This window comes from Molossus molossus, unplaced genomic scaffold, assembly GCF_014108415.1.
Source record: "Molossus molossus isolate mMolMol1 unplaced genomic scaffold, mMolMol1.p scaffold_m16_p_12, whole genome shotgun sequence".
In the NCBI taxonomy this organism is placed as follows: Eukaryota; Metazoa; Chordata; class Mammalia; order Chiroptera; family Molossidae; genus Molossus; species Molossus molossus.
In genome coordinates, this window is record NW_023425347.1 from 51326791 (window position 1) to 51346139 (window position 19349).

Here is a 19349-nt window from a genome sequence, read left to right on the forward strand (position 1 = left end):
CCAGTCAATTCTGTATTAGTGTATCTCTTGTCCTGGTAGTGATTTCTAGTAAAGGCTTTTCAATCCCCATTTTTGCCGACCATTTTTGGAGTACAATAAGCTTGCTTTATGCAGACTATGACATATCCTTAGACTTTTGCAAAGGTTGCACACATCCACCATAGCTGGCTGAGAAAGCAAGTTTTTAGCTGTTACATTTGTTACTAATATTATTAGACATGGCTGATTCTGATTGCCAACCAACTCTGTTAAGTGCTATGGAAGAACGGGATATAACAACATGAGAGGAAGGGTAGGAAAATAACTTTGTGGAGACCTACCATGTGCTAGAAATTTATTGGGTGCTCTATTTACATGATCACATTTAATACTCACAATAACTTGATGAGATAAACATTATTATCCTCAGTCTGTAGATAAGCTTAACATAGCTTTTGTCTTCAATTTATACTTTAGTTGGGGATATAGAACAAAAAAATCAAATTTGTTAACTATCTTTTGGAAAATATTAGTATATAACTAGTTGCTTATTTTAAAGAATTAGTGGAGTTTCTAAGTTGCACAGATTTTGTGGACAATATTCTTTCCCATATTTTCTTCCTATAAACATTGTGTCCCTCACAACTGTGGGGCCAGTGGCCTTCATTACAGAGGGAGAGGATGGACATAGCTGAGAACAAATAATTTATTGCTCTACCTTGAATTTAAAAATAGATAGTTTAAAGTTCTTATCTGGCACAACAGTCAGAGTCAGACACTTGTTGAGATGGAGGTTTTTCCTGGAATTTCAACAGCTGAACATTAAGTATCAAGGATCGAGCTAAGAGAAATGAGCATAGATTATGACATCAGTCACAGGGTACAAGAATGCTCGATGACTTTATATGTTTGACTACGCCCAAAGGAAACCCCCAAATGTTTGATTTCCCCAAACAGGAAGAGAACATGATTCCAAGTGAACAAAACGAGAGTGTGGATACTTTAGGAGCCTAATGATCAGCCCACCATTACGATTAGAATCTCAGGGTGGGTGTGACAGAAACGTCCAACTAGCTTCAATGGCATCTCTTCAGGGATTGTGCTTCTCTTCCCCAAATATAACCCTGAAAGTCTACAAGCCTCTTAAAACACCCCAGATCCACAACTGGCAACAGACACGGGGACCGGGAGCCCCTCATAAAGTTCTTCACACCCCAGTGAGATGCAAAAATTCTTAGTGAAAAGTTCTGAGATAAATATGAAGTGCTGAGAGGATGGGTGTGTCTGATACGATGGGGAGCTGAAATAAGGAGAACATTAAATGCAAAACTCTGAGTGATTAGTGGTCCAGGTGGGATATACAGAAATGTTAAGGCCAGCTGTAGTGAGGGCAGTTGATCCAGTGGTTGGACACCTCAGCAAGGTTAGTGAGCAGAGGAAGAGAAGGGCATGGGGGACAGGTCCCCTCCCCCACTATGTGTCTCTCATGCACACACATGCACACACATGCACACACATACGTACACGTGCACCAGAAGCAGCAGCCGCATGGAAAACAAAGATGAAGAACATGTTTTATGCAAAAGGTAACTCGATAAATTTTTGAGGATATATAAACTTAACAAGTACAAAATGAGACTTTGTGAGATACTTTGACATCTTATAAATAGATTTTAAGAACTGTATTTGTACATCAGTTTGTGACTGTGATTATAAATTTAAACCTACTAAAATGTTAAATGAAAAACAGCTACTATTTCATACTCTATAAAGCATTTCCATCTATTTATCTCATTTGATTCTCATGGTCAAATGGAGAGGTGATAATAATATGATTATTTTCTTTACACAGATGAAAAAAAAAACAGCTCTTATAAAAAATAGGCAGTATGTTCAAAATTTCATAGTTATTACTTACAATTCTAGAATCCAAACACAATGTAAAAACTCAGACTTTCTCCATTATTCTACCTTGATTTTATTTTATTGTATGCTAATATACTGATTTTAAAAGCTTTTCCTATTTTCTTTCATCTCCATCTAATCACAAGAAGAAATAATTTATTATATATTCCTGATGACCTTGTGTCTGATGTGATCAGTAATATGTACATACAGGTTAGTTGTTAACTTCTTATCTAGTTCATTTATTCTTTTGCTATTCATTAGTCCTCAAGTATTTATTGAATAGGTACTGTGTGCTATTTCTGATATCATAATGCTCATTCTAGTGGAAAAGACACATAAACAATTAAAATATAATATAATTAAACTTTAGACAGAGATACATACAAACACTTTCAAAACACAGAGGAAAAGCCACTAACTTTCTCTGGAATGGAGTAAGGAGAAAGTTTACAGAAAAATCTTCACAAAGAAAATGATATTGGGAACTACAACCTAAATAATGAGTGGGAGTTTTCCAGTATTCCTAGCAGATAACCTGGCTTGGGCAAGGTAGGGTACATTTTGGGAGCATCTAGTAGATTAATATGGCCAGCATACTAAAGCCACGTAGGAAGAGAGTTAGAGCAAAAATCACTGTGTGCATAAGTAATGCACGTCAAAGATGGTTTGGAACGAGGAGAAATGTCATAAGTAGATCTGTGTTTCCGTCTCCAGGCTGGAGAGCCCCACAGAGACCACACTGCACAGAGAGAGTCCCGAGCAAACGAGGGCCAGGCAGCGGCCACTGCAGCAGGCAGAGGAGACATACAAAGGTCCTGAATCTGGGGGGCAGTAGTGGGCCCAATGAGAGAAAAGGAATGTGAAAACTATTTAGGATTTAGACATCATAAAATTAGAACTGAAAGCACATGCTGATAAAGGAAGGAAGAAGTAAGAGATTTGAAGTCTGGGTGGCTAAGTAAGCAATACAAGCAATAATCAAAGAGAAGTGATTTAAGAAGGAAGACATTTTCTCTCAGTAAAGTATATCACCACATTTTAACATGTGCATACTTGAACATATCGCAGACCACCAGCAGGCATATAGGTATACAAACATGGACAATATTTTCTTCAGTTGAATATACTAAATAATATCTCCTACAAATGACAGTATTTAGATGTAGTTGTAAGAAGGGCATGAACATGTTAGGAGTTTGTTGAGTCTCTGTTTTGTTCCTCAGAATTCAGAAAACAGCAAGTCCACGATTTAACAATAAATGGGATTTCTCAGGATCTTGGATTTTGTTGCTTAGTAATGAACACGGGACAGTATCTTAGAGGAAGAACAAGTTATTTATGTACTGTCCACTAAAGCCTTAAGTAACACTCGAAATACCAAGAATAAAGTTAGGTAAAAATTACTTTTTTACATTAAGAGTTCAATAAAATACTATCTATATTGGCATCTACTTAGCTAAAAAGACATTTTATTTTTCTTAAAAATTTTTTTTCAATTACAGTTTACTTTCAATATCACTCTGTATTAGTTTCAGGTGTACAGCATAGTGGTTGGACAATCATGTACTTTACAAAGTGTTCCCCCTGATGTTTCCAGTACCCATTGGGCACCATACACAGTTATTACAATAGTATAAGATATTTTATTTTTCAATGACAATTAAAAAACAACATTTATCAAGAGTTATTGGAATTAGTAGCCCTGGTCAGGTAGCTCAGTTAGTTACAGCATTGTCCTGATACAGGAATGTTGGGGTTTGATCCCAAGTCAGGGCACATACAAGAAATAACCAATGAATGTATAAATAAGTGGAACAACAAGTTGATGTCTCTTTTTCTCTCAAATCAATTAATACAATAAAAAAGTTATTGTAATTATCATAAGTAAATGGCATGTATTATCTCATCTAATCCTCCCCCAATATCCTATCAGAACAGGAGGACTTGGCATATTTTAGACGTCAGAAACCAAGGCTGAGAAACACTAATCCGGCCATTGTCTCACAGCTGAAGGGAAACAGCACTACAGCCTGTTCCAGACCAGCTGAGGCTGAAGCCCTTGGCCCTGACCACAGATTCTGCACCACCTTCCTTCACGTTCGTACTTCTAATCAATAGAACATGTATTTCACTGTGATCCTGGGCAGGTACTGGTACTTTTAAGGGAAGTATGAACTCAACGAAGCAAGTGGTATGTGGACCGGTATTTATTAAGCCTCAACAAATAGTTGTAGGCTCTTGATGCGTTGCTTTGCATTTGTTATCATGTGTAACCTTTAAAACACTCCTAGGAGGAAGCTTCGTCTCTTTGGAGAACCAGCTCCATTTCTAGAGTGGAATATTTGTGTAAAGGAAGAGAGAATACGTTCGAGAACGTTCTAAGTGAAATCTGAAGTCTTGTGAGCTTCAACTTCAGAAATTAAGACTTTTTATAAGCAGTGGGAACTATTAGAGATCTCCCAGAAGGAAAATTAATGTTATGAGAAAGGCATTCACAAAGATTAACTTGACAGATGGGTGAGAGAAACTAAAGCCAGAAAGACCAATTGCAATAACATACTAAATTCTTACATGTAGTAGGAGTTCTAGTCAAAGGAAAGAACAAATTTTTTTTAAGTGAGTCAATATTTTAAATTGACAAAAACTTATTTTATTTTGGAATTTCGGCTTAATCATCTAACATAACTGGAGACGGTGAGCCTGGCTGACCATCCCCATTTAACAAGTGTAGATTTAAGCATATAATAACCCTCCATTCTCTACAGATTCTTTGTAGATTCCACAGTCCTTCCATTTTAAGAATCATTTTTGTGAGCCAAGATTTTTATCTAGTTGACATTTACCATATTTGAGCTGAAAGGGAACCAAAGGCATTATTTTGTTCAGCACGTACGATAAACAAGAACGGTTAGCTAATTAAAACTTGTAGAAGGATATATTTCTTAGTAACAGTTCATGTAGTTCTTTCTGAATTCACCGGAGGCTGGCTATATCATTCTGACAAGGTCAGTGGCCTTCATTTAACTGGCCGAAAGTGTTTTATCACATGTTGTACGTCTAAGAAATGTTTACTGTGATCGTCCACAACTTATTCTTTGACATCTGCAGACTCTTTGCAAGCTTCCCTTTTTGTGTTTATGGTGAAAATGAGGCCCAATATCACAGATATACTTCCTTATGTCATGGGAATTATTTTCATAATAGTGACTTTATTTATAAGTGTATAAATTACGTGTAAGGTATAGACTATCTATCATCTTTTCAAAAGCTTTAGATTTTATCTAGTCTGATCTATACAAAAGGTAAATGTATTCCTGAAAAAGAAAAGGATTAAAATATTCTATGACAAAGTTTTTCTTACGTAATAAAACTTTCCCGTAATTCTCTAGCTTTTCAACAAAAAGTATTTTTTCATCTACAAATTGATGTGCATGCTACGTTTCCTCCTCTCGATTCAGTATGAAGACCTTAATCATACATATAATTATTTATTTTCCCCAAATTATATTTGCTCACAGAGATGGTAAGGATTGCACGAGGAAAACAATGTACAGTGTGCCCACATGAATTCTTGAAATGAGAGCGGGTTCCAGTAAACGTGAGCTCCTTTCTTCTCCTTTTATTCTATTTTACCTCATTACATTTTGAAGCATTTTTGTAAATGTTTAAGATAAAACATTTCAAGGATGAGAAAGATAAAACTGTAGATCAATCTAGCCATTCACACTCAGTGGGCACGCCTGGAACATTTTGTCTAGCATTGCGCTGTATGCACGGTGCCAAAGCAGAATCTGAGCAGAGGGTTTCCACAGGGGTGAAGGAGGAAGGTAGGACAGGAGTTAACCAATGAGAACAGCAGAGTACACGGCCTCTTCAAGGCACACAGACAAGGCCAACATTTTTGGACATGTAGGAAATGGAGCTGCAGTGTGGATACCAATCAGACTTGAGGGACTTATAGGAAAAGATATGGATTTTAGTCTTTATCCCAAATAAATGGCAAGTCAATAGACCCTCTTCAGGGGGAAGGAAATAAGGTGACTTGATTTGCATGTCCAAAGTATTACTAAGGCAATACTATTGCTAGATACTTTTTTTTTTACATAAATCATTTGGCCATCACAACATTTATGTGAAATGGGCATTGCTATGTTCATTTCAAGGATAAGTAAATTATGACATAAAGAGTTAAAAATAACTTTCCTAAGGTTGACTAACAAGAAACAGAAAATATTTAAATGAAAAATAAAATTTTGACAGATATTTTATAAGATAAACAGTTTAATATCAGGGTGGCAGAAAGCTAAAGTCATATGGATTACTGAACATGAGTAACAAGAACTCCATGTCTTCTAAAACAGCAGACCCCCAAATACTCTCAAATAAATTTTGAGAAAATAATCATTCTGCCTACCTTTGCCTCTAAAGCTTTTTTTTTTTTTTTTCTGATCAGCATGAAGTCCACTTTCACAAAAACAGTAACTACTCTCAATAGAATATTTAGGCTGAGGGAAGTGATCCCAAGCCCTGACAAGTACAAAAATAAAAACCATCCTAATGAGCACTATTCAGCAAAATAACTAAGGCATTTCATCTGTCTCAGATTTTCCTGGCATTGTATTTCTCTATCATTTTGCTTATTTAACTGGGCACAGAAGATATTCAGAAAGAGGCATAAATGGCAGTCCTAAATGCCTTTCTGTCCTGGAGAGGCCAGGAATACACACCAATAATTGGGGTGATAAAGTGAAACCCTCTGGGAGTCTTTGGGTGGATAATATTACCCTTCTGTCAATAAAACACACACACACACACACACACACACACACACACACACAAAAGAAGAGCTAATAGAGTGCAACCCTATCTGTGCTTATAAGACAATTTAAATGACTCTGTGCGACTCTAAATTTGTTGGTAATTTGTAGCTGGAAATAAATAATGCCTGTGTTTTCTCACAGTTTCTCCAATCAGGGATAAAGTATTTTTCTGTTAAAATAAGAAGTGAGAAATTATAAAATAATTATACTTTAGCATGATAACTCTTGAGTATAAAACATAGTGATTTTCAAACACAATAAACTTCTTGCATTAAAGTTTTGATTTATGCGTTAAAGTTTTTTGTACTGTTTTACTCGATAGAAGTGCTCCATGATTACACACATCATGAGGTTTTTGAAAACCTCATCGAGTGGTGATTGTTTTACCATTCAAAGTAGGAGTCCAAGTGGTTTCAAAAGAACACAGAAGGAGGTCGAACATGAATTATCTAGTCCACTTACTTTTTCAGAAGTTATTTTAATTAGGAACAATCCAATTTTAGTGATTTTGTTTGACAAAACAAAAAATACATTTTCTTTATGAAAATATGGTTCATGAAATACACAATGGTTATAATCCAAAGACCTAGCTAAAATAGCGCTGAACAAAACAAAATATAATCTGTTTTAAACATTAAAGGGCACTTCAGAATATAGCTTTATCAGTTGACAGTTATCTTGAAAATTCCAAAGTACATCCATTCTTAAAAATTAAGTCACTCTATATCCTCCAGATTTTCATACAAAAAATTATATTTTATAACTAAGCCTCAATGCTTAAAAAGATATGACATTCTGTTTCCCCAAGCAAAAACTGTATTACTATTAACCTAAATTTCAAGATGAATGTTACTTCATTCAAGTGCCCTATGCTAGGAAAATAGCTATGCTAGAGAAGTAGCAGGCCATAGCAAAAGTAATTTATTTGAGAAACTTGTAAAATGCATTTAAACTCATTCAAAGAAGAAAATCTAAATAAAATCACAAGTACTACTGTATTAAATAGATCGGTGTGCTGGGGCCAGGATAAAAAAAAAAGAGAGAGAGAGAGATCCAGAGAACTCAAAATTGATATCCACTATTGCTGTTGTGTTTGGTACCAGTCCACTTGAAGGCAGCTATGTTACAGTAGGGAAACTCTTTCAGAGTACAAATGCTAAAACACTACCCAAGAGGTAGGCAATGATTTGGAAAGAGTCAGAGTTCCTAATGTCATCACTAAGTCTTGATACACTAAGCATGGATGTTTACCCATCCATTTCTTGGCCTTCCCATGCTGCTCTGTGTGACTTGCTCTGGCCAGTGGAATGTCTGAGGACATAAACGATGCTAGGTGTAAGCAGAAGCTTTCGTTGAATTGGAGTGGGTCAGCGGGGCCTTTCCCTTCCGCCCTCTCCTGGAACAACACATCCCAGTAAGGGTTACTCCTCCAGCCGGGATGCTGGAGAGGGGAGACTGGGTGAACAGAGCCAAGCAGCGCTGTTGCTGCCTCACACACTTGTCAGTGAGAAGTAAAAGTTTATGGTTGTCAGCCACTGAGATGTTTTGGAATTGTTCGTTGCCACTGTGAGTGCTAACTGGAGGAAGGGGTAAAATAACTCTCTTACTCAGTTAAGCCACTACTTGTTGGTGACTTGAAGCTGAACACATTCCCACATAATGAATCGGTAGCATGTACATGCGTAAAGGACTGTTACTTTACTTATGCATTTATATATGCATTCTCTGGCAGAAATTTATAGTGTGTTCTAACTGATGAACTCAGCCCCAGCACAGTACAACTGGGAAGGGCTCTAGGAAAGAGACCACGCGGGGATGATTGAAAATGTGTGTGGCCATGTCCAGAAAGTCAACAGTATGGGCATCTGGGTAACAATGGGTGACAAGAGGCTACGAAGTCCTTGAGCTGGGTTGTTTAAAACAAACTATACCCCTGCTTAATGCCCTTCTGCTCATCACAGTAAACTAAATATAAAAGAATCAGGAGGAAGTTGTTTTTTCCCAATTTTAAAACACAGTAAAAAAAAAAGATGGAAGAATTTAGTATTCAGAAGGAATGGATATGCATTCATGTTTTCTTTTCATGCCAAAAAAAAGAAAAGAAAAGAAAAGAAAAGAAAAGAAAAGAAAAGAAAAGAAAAGAAAAGAAAAGAAAAGAAAACCAAGATAGCAATACAGAGTGAGTCACTCTAATGTATACTCAATTATCATTTATTCAAAACTTCTTTTCTTAAATACAGGCTTTAATTATTTTTCCCCAAACAACTATTTACTACATTTCCAGTAGTTTTATATAGGGGTGTTTAATTTATAAATTGATGCTCTGATTCATGCTTTATCAATATGTCAGCCAGCTATTCAGTTTCCATATTAGTATCAATGTTCTAGTTATACTTGAATAGATTAGCTCCCTCTCTAGGATTCTCCAGACAATAAATTGTACCTCCATGTATCGAGTTGTTCCTGTCAGAAATCGTGGAATGTTCCTTCATACCACCCTCTTTCTCATTAGCCCTATCAGACTATCAATTTAACAATGAATCCCATAGGTTCTACCAAGCATATCTCAGTACTATCCATCTCTTTCCATTTCTACTACCATAATGCTAGCACAGACAACTTAATCTCTTGCCTAATCTACTGTAAACCTCTCTTAATTTTTAAATCCCTTACTCCACTCTGTCCTTCTTCTGTTAAAAAAAAAAATGCTTAATGACTTCACATGGGTTATAGAATAAAACTATTTAATTCTTAAATTGGGCAATAAATCCTGGCATTGCCTTAGTCCAAAGGGATAGGCAGACATTCAACAAATAATCTCTCTAGAGATATATAATTTCAAGTTATGATAAATTCTAAGAAGGAAGAGACCAAGGTAATAGTCTGAGCAGGAGAAGTAGCATCTCTGATGAACTGATATTTAAATAAGACCTCTAAATTGATAGGCGGTACCAAGGCAAAGAGAAGGAGCAGGCAATGCCAGCTGGGCACATGAGTCCTGAGAAGATGCTATAGTGGAAGGCAGTGTCATTGAAAAAGGGCCAGTGTGGCTGGATATTAGAGAGCAGGGGGTAATTGGCATAATATGAAACAGGCAAAAGTTATATCCTCTCAGGATTTATTGCCCAATTTAAGAATTAAATAGTTAACTGAGAAAATGTTGCTTATTTCCATAGGTATGGTAGATTGTTTGTTGTAAATATTGTCCCAACAATCTATAGAATGAGAATATATGTATCACCCTGGTTTCTTTTCTGTTTTTCACAAATCAGAGGAGTCATCACTGCGTTGTACGAGAATAGCAGCAGTGTTCTTAGGCTTCAGGAGTATCAAAATATGGATAATTTTACACATGCAATAAAGAAATGTACCCTTGAGGTTTGGGGCTGTCCTGGTCCCACGCGAGCCAAAAGGACAGTGACAACAGTATCCCTAAGACTGATTACAAAAAAGACTGATAGCAGCCATCCTAAAGCCATGTCCTCAGGGCTGAATTTACTCTAATTAATAAACAATGGAGAAGATATCTATCTTGTCAACTGCTACAGAAGACAAGTGCCCTTGGCCTGGCTCAGGCAGTATATTTCGGGTAAGATACATAAAAGGCCTAAGAGCTTGAGAAATATACCATTATATTTAGAAAAAACAGATGCTAAACAGTTTACATACAAACCTTGCTGTAACATTTTTACTCACCAGCACATTTTAGACATGAAGATAAATGCATTTTCAATTGTAGCCTTGCCTTTTTTGGTTTTTCTAAAATATTTTCATAAATAAGCATGTGCCCAATTTCAAGATAGAATGTTGATCCTGTTAATACCCATACTTATTAATTATTAATAAAGCTTATTTTCATTATGATTTTTATATAAAAAAAATATGTATGTGTGGCAGTTCTAGGAGTTTTTTTCTGTACCAAAGGACAAAAATGCATCACCTCTGCACCTCTCTTTCCTTGTTTATCCACTTTAGAGGCTACTGTTTTGGATTTCAGCAGCTTGCTTTTTTGCCTGCAGGCAGCAAACCTTAACTATGAAGTAGAAAAAGCAAGTAAACAAGTAGTTAGGCAAGCAAGCAACACGGGTGCCCTTAACTCCTTGTATTACATGTCTAAATAGTTTAATCTCATTAAATAAAATTAGATATTTAAAAAAATAAGATAGGTTTTGTTCAGGAGGTAATTCAAACCCCGGACTGGTAAAGTTTGACACCTTGTCTTCTCTTTAACACCTAGTCTAGGACATTTGGATTTTGTCTTGTAAAATGGTGTGTGGGATTACTGTCACAGGCACAGAAATACGTTCCGTTCTGTCACACCCACGAGCCCAGAGCAGTACCCTGAAAGCGGCCATGCATAAGAACCAGGTATTGCTGTACTAAGACATTTCCATTTGCCTTTTGAAAAGGGCTGTTGTATGTGGCTATGTAGGTATGTCTTGTTAAATCAAGGCTTTTGTTTGTAAATGTTTCTATGTCATTGTTTACAAACCAAATAGGTATTTTAAGAGATATACATAATTTCAAAAATGCTCCATAATGATCGCTAATATGTTTTAGCAGTTAGGGCTAAAACATCTTGTCACAAGTTTCCCAGGAATGGAAGCTTCTAGAAAGAGTGGAGTCAAAATATTAGCATCAGAAAAAAACATCAAGTGAGAAACACTTATTTTATATTTGTCTTATGAAACAGAACAAAGTCATAACAGATCTATAAACAGATATTTAATAGTAACAGGGAACTTATTAATTTGAAGAACCCTTCAAAATGTAACTTTCTAATGAACAAGATTTCATAGAAATGAATATGTATTACAAATTCCCAATGTATCAGATGCTTGATTAGCATGTTTTCCTAATTAATATTTAAGGCAATATTTTATAAAAAGGCACAACTTTACATTAAATCACTTCTGTATTTTAGTAAGAAAACTTATTAATTGCTCTTTAATGAAGTTAACAAATTTACAAGAAAATTCATTTATCTTAAATAAATTGAACAGTTCTTCATCAGTTGGTATTATACTAAAAAGATCAATAATTTAAAAGAACATTTTTATTTTCATTAGAAAGGGTACAGTATCCAAATTTAGGGTTCTTTAATATTTGTAAAATATATTTCATTTTCCTAAAATAAAGTCACCTTTTAAAAAATATAGATGTTTTTATTGATTTTTAGAGAGAGAGAGGAAGGGAGAGAGAGAGAAGAAACATCAATTAGTTGTCTCAAGCATGCAGCCTCACTGGGGATCAAACCCACCACCTGGGCAAGTGCCCTAAGCTGGAATCGAGCCAGCGACTTTCCGGTGCATGGGGCAGCAGTCAACCAACTGAGCCACACCGGCCAGGGCTAAAATAAAGGCATCTTTCTAAAAATAGAATATGTAATAGATGTTATTTATAGCATTAAACTGGGTAGAAATTCAATCAAATTGGAGCGATAAGGCAATTTTCCAAAAAAACCTTAGGCCAAATAAAAACTCAGGCCAAAATTCTGGCCAAAAATAAAATGAGAAAGAAATGTATTTTGGGTGGGGTCATCATATTGGCCTACTTCATTTGCTGAATTTATTGAATTAAGTTGTTTTGTTTTGTTTTTTCCTAGTTCCCTTTGCTCAGGTGTAGAGGCTCCAATCATTTCGAAGGTGTGGTTTGACTGACAGTTTGGGAGCCAACGGATCTGGTGCCATTTCTGTTTCTCTCACTAACTGTTGTGTATCCTTGAGGAAGAAAGCAAACTTAGCTGGGCTCTTTTGTAAAATAAGAACTTCTCCAGAACTTTCTATTTCAGAAGTGTTATGACTCATGAAATAGTAAGATTACAGCTCTGTGTGTGTGTGTGTGTGTGTGTGTGTGTGTGTGTGTTGTAAAACAGAGCATTTACAGCTGCCTGTGCATCTGTGTGGTATGCCCAGTATTCAACAATATGGAATTGCCCTAAGGACATTGCTAATATTTAACAATCATCTGAAAGTTTAAATAGGTATTTGATTCAATTACAATACAGTTTATAATTGTCTTAAGAAATTAATCACACTTGAAAAGTGAGGAAAAATTTTTTCATGTCTTGGATTACACTGACTCAGAATAACACTGGAGTACATATTTAATGTGATACTAGTACTCAAAATATGGGGTCTGAAGTGCATCTCCATCCTATGTTACTGGAAGATGCTCACTTATGGTTAGAACTACAACGGTGAATGCATTAGATGCAGAACACGTAAGCAGTTATTACTCAAGAAGTCTAATTGCTTGCACTTTAAAATTATTTTAGTTACACCATTTGTGTCACATTAATTCTTTACATTTAGCTGACACATTTTAGCTTTTTGTCCATTACTTACCTTTTTAGTGCAACAAATGTCTTCATAACACTTGGGCACTATCTGTCTCAGTAAGGTTCATTTCTTGCCTTTCCTTCTATTACCAAATAATTGGATAATGCAGCCAGTCAGCCATAAAATATTTTGCCACTACACAAAAGTATCTTTATCTCTTTCAATACTATAATAGCCTAAATAGCTATAATATTTTTTCTTGGTGAATTAAGTCAAACAGCTCTTTTTCAACCATTCTTCCCATCTTTTCTCCTGTTAGCTCTGTATTTCACATTACTACCATCTTTTTCTCCCCATTAAAATCTCATAATGACAGTAATAGGACTTACACCATCAGTATTTTTCTTTTCAGATCAGCTACTTCTTCCCTGTAATTGCAACGTATAGCTTCTCACTTGTTCTCATACTACTTTACCTCTTGAATAGCACAAAATTTTTAAAAAAGTTTTTCCCTTTATTGATTTTTAGAGAGGAAAGAAGAGGGAGAGAGAGAGAGAAACATCAATGAGAGAGAGCATTGATTGGCTGCCTCTTGCATGCCCCCCACTGGGGATTGGGCCCATAACCTGGGCATGTGCCCTGACCCTGAATAGAACCAGCAATCCCTTGGTGCATGGGTCGATGCTGAACCACTGAGCCACATCAACCAGGCAAATAACACAAAATTTAATTCTATCTGAACACACACACACACACACACACACACATCCACAAACACACATGCGCACGTATTCTACAATTTCCTTCTTTTAACTGAACAAATTTGTTATGCTACTACCCTGGGCTTGTTTAGTATGCTCTCCACCTTACTGAACTTCATGAAGAGAAAAAATATTCTGGCACAATGGAAGGAAATGCATCTTTAACAAGCCAGTACATTAATTCCTTAAACAATGTAAGCACCTACTCCATTGTTAAAACACTTAAACAGATCATGTCAATGGTAATGTAAATTTCAATACTTCATTTTTGGTAACTACTGTTGCTTTTATGTGTATTAAAGTAAAACCATATTTTGTATAGAGATTTTAAGTAATTTATCAAAATGAACAATGGAATGAAAATGAGTGTATGCAGAAAATCCTTTGGGTTATTAAATTTACTTAGTAATTTTGCATATGTCATTGAATGACAAAAGATAATTTTTCTATCATGGTTAATAATTTAAGTAGCACATACAATAAGTCTCCAGAAGCTTATATATCAAATATGTCATCACAGTTTCAAACTAGATATGACAGCTATTGACTTAAAACTTGCTTTATTGAAACTTTTCTTAATGTACTTTCATATGAAATATTCTAATAACTTATTAAATGTTTCTGCCATGAATTAATTATGCTAGATAAGCACCAGTATCTTTTGTACTAATTTTAAATGATAGTCACAAAAGTAATATAGGACATGATTGCCAAATATATAGATCTTTGAAAAGCTAGTTCAGAATTTTTCATTTTCATTTTTCTTTATTCTTTAGGAAATAGTCTTATGACCTAAAGGCTTTAGTCATTTAATAATCACCAATGTGTGCCTATGAAGGAGAGAGTAAGATACAGGAAAAAAAAAAAAAAAAGGTACAAGAGCCAAATCTGGGTTAAATTGTCATCACTTTTTAGCTATTTTACATGATTTGTCACTTGTTGCCTTGGAGGTCACTTTTCTAAACTTTCAAATGGGGACAATAATGCTTCTCACAGGATAACTTTGAGGTCAAGCACCTGATTCGTGGTAGGTGTTTAATAACAGGTAGCTGTTGTTATGACAATGATTATAATTCATGCACTAAGGTATGGGAAGCAAGATGGCAAAGCATGGGTCCTGAGCACAGGAGCTCGTGGATTTCTAAGCATGACCACCTAACTCCAGAGTCAGAAACAGATAGATTCAACTATTTCAATGGCATACCTTTTAAATATACCATGCCATCACTGTACACAACCACACACACACACACACACACACGCACACATTGATATAGGAAAACTGATTTGTACCAAAAAGTTTATGTTGCACTCTTCTAAAATGTCCAAACCACTTTTCTTGAGCTACTCTGTCTTGTCATTTGCTATGCACTAGAATAATAAAATAGCATTTATTACTACCTCCATTTTCTCGCTTTAAAAGAGGCTAACTTACATTACCTAAGATCACATGTTAATTCTGGAGGTACCTAAGGTTTTCTTATTCTTCTTTCACTACCTCAGGATAGATAATTCACTACAGTGTTTTCTATAAAAACATGAACATTTATTTCTTTTTTAAATTTCTTTTCTTTATTGATTTTAGAAAAAGAGGTAGGGAAAAGGAGAGAGAGATAGAAACATTGATGAGCGAGAACATCAATTGGCCGCCTCCTGCATGCCCCTCACTGGGGATTGGACCCACAACCTGGGCATGTGCCTGGACCTGGAATCAAACCGGCAACTTCTTTGTACATAGGTCAATGCTCAACCACTGAGCCACACCGGCTGGGCAAAAAAACATGAACATTTCTAACGATGCAAATCTGATTCACAAAACACAGTTCAAAACTTTGTAAAGAAAAAATATTCTTGACTTGTGGCCATTATCTTCCAAACACTGTTGATTTACAGTTCTATTTCTAGTTTTGAGTTTTCATTTACAGTTTGTGATTCAGTACTTTAACACATGGGCAAAATCTACCGTCTATGCATCTCCTTTCTGCTTCTGTGCTTCCTCGGAATAGAATTTAATTGCCACACTATATGGTCAGATTGTGTTTTAATATCAAAATTCCATTTTTAATCGTGAGGCATTAAAAACCCTCCACTGAACACTGATGTGGCCCCAAATTAAAGAGATTCAAGTGAAAACTTCTCAGAAGATCCCAGAATCGTCACTAATGCGTCCCTCCTTAGAGGTACGGAATACTTAATGGTCAGTTGGCTTGGCACAAGCTAAAGGTCTGTTGTGTGTCTCAGACTGGAATTGACGTTTCCCCTAAATCATCTTGCAAATTTACAAGACTGACTGGACTCACCCAAAAAAGAATGTGGATGATACTATATATAGCAGTCACTGTTATTGGAAAGAACAAAATAATCCAAATAATGTCTTTAATTGATGGTGTGGTTGTTATAATTGTTACACTCAATAAATAGCATACATTCTTTAAATAAACAGTTTTCAAAAAAATTATTAAATAATTTATATGAAGGGAAAAATGTAATAAGAATCCAGAAATAACTCAGATGGCAATTAATATTTGGTTACTCTGTGTACTCTGTTCACTTCGATATGGAATGAAGTTATAATAACATGGAATGTGTGAGCCATCCTTATATTGAGGCTACAGTCAATCAGAAGACAAAATTGTAGTCGAACTTAATGTAATTTTGATGCAACAATTAAAACATAACTTATCTTCAAATTTTCAACTGTTCTGAAAAAGTGAACATTTAAAGTTGTAATTAAAGAAACCTGGATTTTATATCAAGTATTACCATGTATTATATACTGAAAATAAGAGATCTAAAAAATGTCCTTGAGAATTACCACCACATGGATAACAGTTATTTAATGACTTTCATAAGTGATAAAAATTCATAGTGATATTAACTATATCTTCACAATTTTTAAAAATCCGAAGTGAACAAAACTATATATACACAAAACACCTCAAGCTATATGTATTTTAGAAATGGCACAGAGAAATTAAAAGCTTACAAAAGAAAGTGAAGTGGTATTTTAATTAAGAAAAATTTAATGCCAGCCTAAAGTGGTGCTAAAATTCTGAATAAAACATGGCAACTGTGATGGAAACAGGTTTAGTTCTTTAAGAAGTTGTTTCTAATTCTGAAGCTGCATATGCGCAGGCACACGTGATGGAGAATGTAGGGGTTGCCATGGTAAGCACACATCTTTTCTTGGACAGTCAAGTATAAAAATAAAATGTATAAAGAACTCTCACCATGAAAATGGACTCTGCTTTCCCACCACAACAAATTAGTGTGATGCAATGCAGCACAGGACAGAAATAGCCCACATTTTCAAAACTTCAGGCCATTAGGATGGCTTATAAAACATGGAGTGAAAAATAAAATAAGAAATCTCCAAGTTAGGTAACTCTAATTAAATCCTGGGTCTGGAGCAAGTTCTGCCTCCAGTAAATCAATAATCACGTGGCAGGACATTCCACAGGCCTGAGGTACCTCCCCAGGAGTCTGAATGCTGTCATAGCTGAACATCACCATCTATACAGTCCTGACTCTTATTTTTTAAGGAAAAATAAAGCATTCCTACATCCTATGCTAATTTTTCATTCTGTTCCAGATCAATGGTTTCCAAGAAACAGGGATTTGACTCTGCTTTACTGACTTTTGCAAGATCTTGTGATGGTTCTCTCAGAGCCTGGGAGGTCCGCTCAAGACGCCTGGATGGAGGCGTGACACTTGGAGTGGGGAGGTGGGAGAATCTGTTGAAAATCACAGCAGGTTCTGAGGCCCTGTACAGCCCACGTGTGCAGGGGCTGGAGAACTTTTCCACCACCTCTCATGGAATGAATGCCTCACTTTTAAATAAGGAGCTGGCTAGGGCGAGGGGCGGGGTGGTAAAAGAGAAGAGGTGGGCAGCAGAGAAGGTTCAAGTTCTTCACAGGTATCTATGTACCTAAGCTTCTCTACCCTCTATCCGCCCCTACCCCCACTCCCATCAATTTTAATATTTTCCTTCTTATAGGAGGACTTCAGCAACCTGGCTGCTGAGCATCTCACAGGCTCAGCCTGGAACAAAGAAAATCGAGTTCCTAATACTGTATCTCTCCGGTTGGAGGGATCACGTGTTCTGCTTTTGCTGGAATGCACTCTTCTCGCCCACGCTATAAAAATCTCTATTGTGCTTAGAAATGTTGTCCAGGTAAAAATATGCTCACATGCAAATTGCTTTGCATCTATCAAGAGCCACATTGCAACGAATACAGGTACACAGATGTACGTGCTGACCTAGTTACCATTGCAGGTAAATTCGATGTGTTGAAAGTGTACTGGGAAAGTAATCAAAAAGAGCAGGTGGAGGATCTTTATGTCTCACTGCACCCCCTCCCTTCTAATTCCTTTTGAAGGAGAACTTTGAAAGGAATGTGGGAGTCGTGGGAGTCGTGGGAGTCGCAGATGGTTCCTTTCTGAAGCCGATTCCTGGGAGTTGTGAAAGTGACCCCTTCCCTCTGCCTGGCGCTTCGCCCTCTCGCCCAGCCCACAGGCTTTGTGACTTGGTGGGGAGGAGACAGTGAGGGAGAGGGCGGAGGCGGGTCTTTTATTCAGCCCTGATGGCCAAGAAGTAGTATAATAGAGCAACGTTGCAGCCATCGCCGCTATTGTGAAGTCACACATTAAAGATATTCTATACAATCCCCATCGCCTCAACCCGGTTCTTGACTGCAAACCAGTAAGACTAGAGACCCTTGGAAACCAGTCGAATTGTCCATGAGCTAGGGTGCCATGATTATCGTGATGTTAATGTGCTTCCCTCCCTCTTTCCACGTAGGACTAGTCCTGCATCCTTAATGACTCGTAAGAGGAGGACACGAGATGCTGAAGGGAGCCGGCAGTGGGATTGGGAACCGTGCGAGCTCACCAGCTCGTCTTGCAACACAAAGGAGCTGTGTGAGCAGGAGTTGTCCAGCTTCGGGGGAGGGAGGCATGGTTCTCCCCGACTCCCACGGAAAGCTGTCACTCCATCGCTCCCTACTTCTTCCCGTCCTCCGGTCCTCCAGGCTGACATACTCCTCATCCCCTCCATCCCCCAAACCCCACCCTTTACCTTCAATCCCCAATGGCATACATGTCTTCTAATTGTATTTTTCAAACAAATAGACATCAAACAGTAATACTACACCTTCCAAGATAAAGGGACAAATGAGACCTGCCACAAGTGTGTGTGTGTGTGTGTGTGTGTGTGTGTGTGTGTGTGAGAGAGAGAGAGAGAGAGAGAGAGAGACGATTAAAAAAAGAAAGAAAAGCGCTTCACCCTCAGACACCTCGGGAGAATCTGACTGGAGATACCCACGACAATAAAGAAGAGCTAAGACTAACCTCAGCTCGACCAATGGTCCCTGCACTCGCGCCCAGCACTCGCTCTTTTACATTTCCTTTTTACACTAGGTAACCCTTTACCGTCTCCCGCCAGCTCAGGCCACTCGGTGCTCCCTGCACCCAGACAACTAGCACCCCATTTCCAAATGCCCCGCAACCTACCACATCCCTGTTGCCACGGCGGGGCACCGCGCGAGTAGCTTCGGGAGAGCGCGGAGGCTCTTGTCCTCCCACCCTGACCCCCCGCCGGC

General features: G+C 37.1%; 1 protein-coding gene across 1 annotated transcript in view; it reads right to left on the reverse strand.

The window, feature by feature from the left end:
• The window catches only part of LRRC7 (leucine rich repeat containing 7), a 460161-nt gene that overhangs the window by 440351 nt on the left and 461 nt on the right, over positions 1 to 19349 (reverse strand). The gene's annotated exons all lie outside the window — the stretch shown is intronic.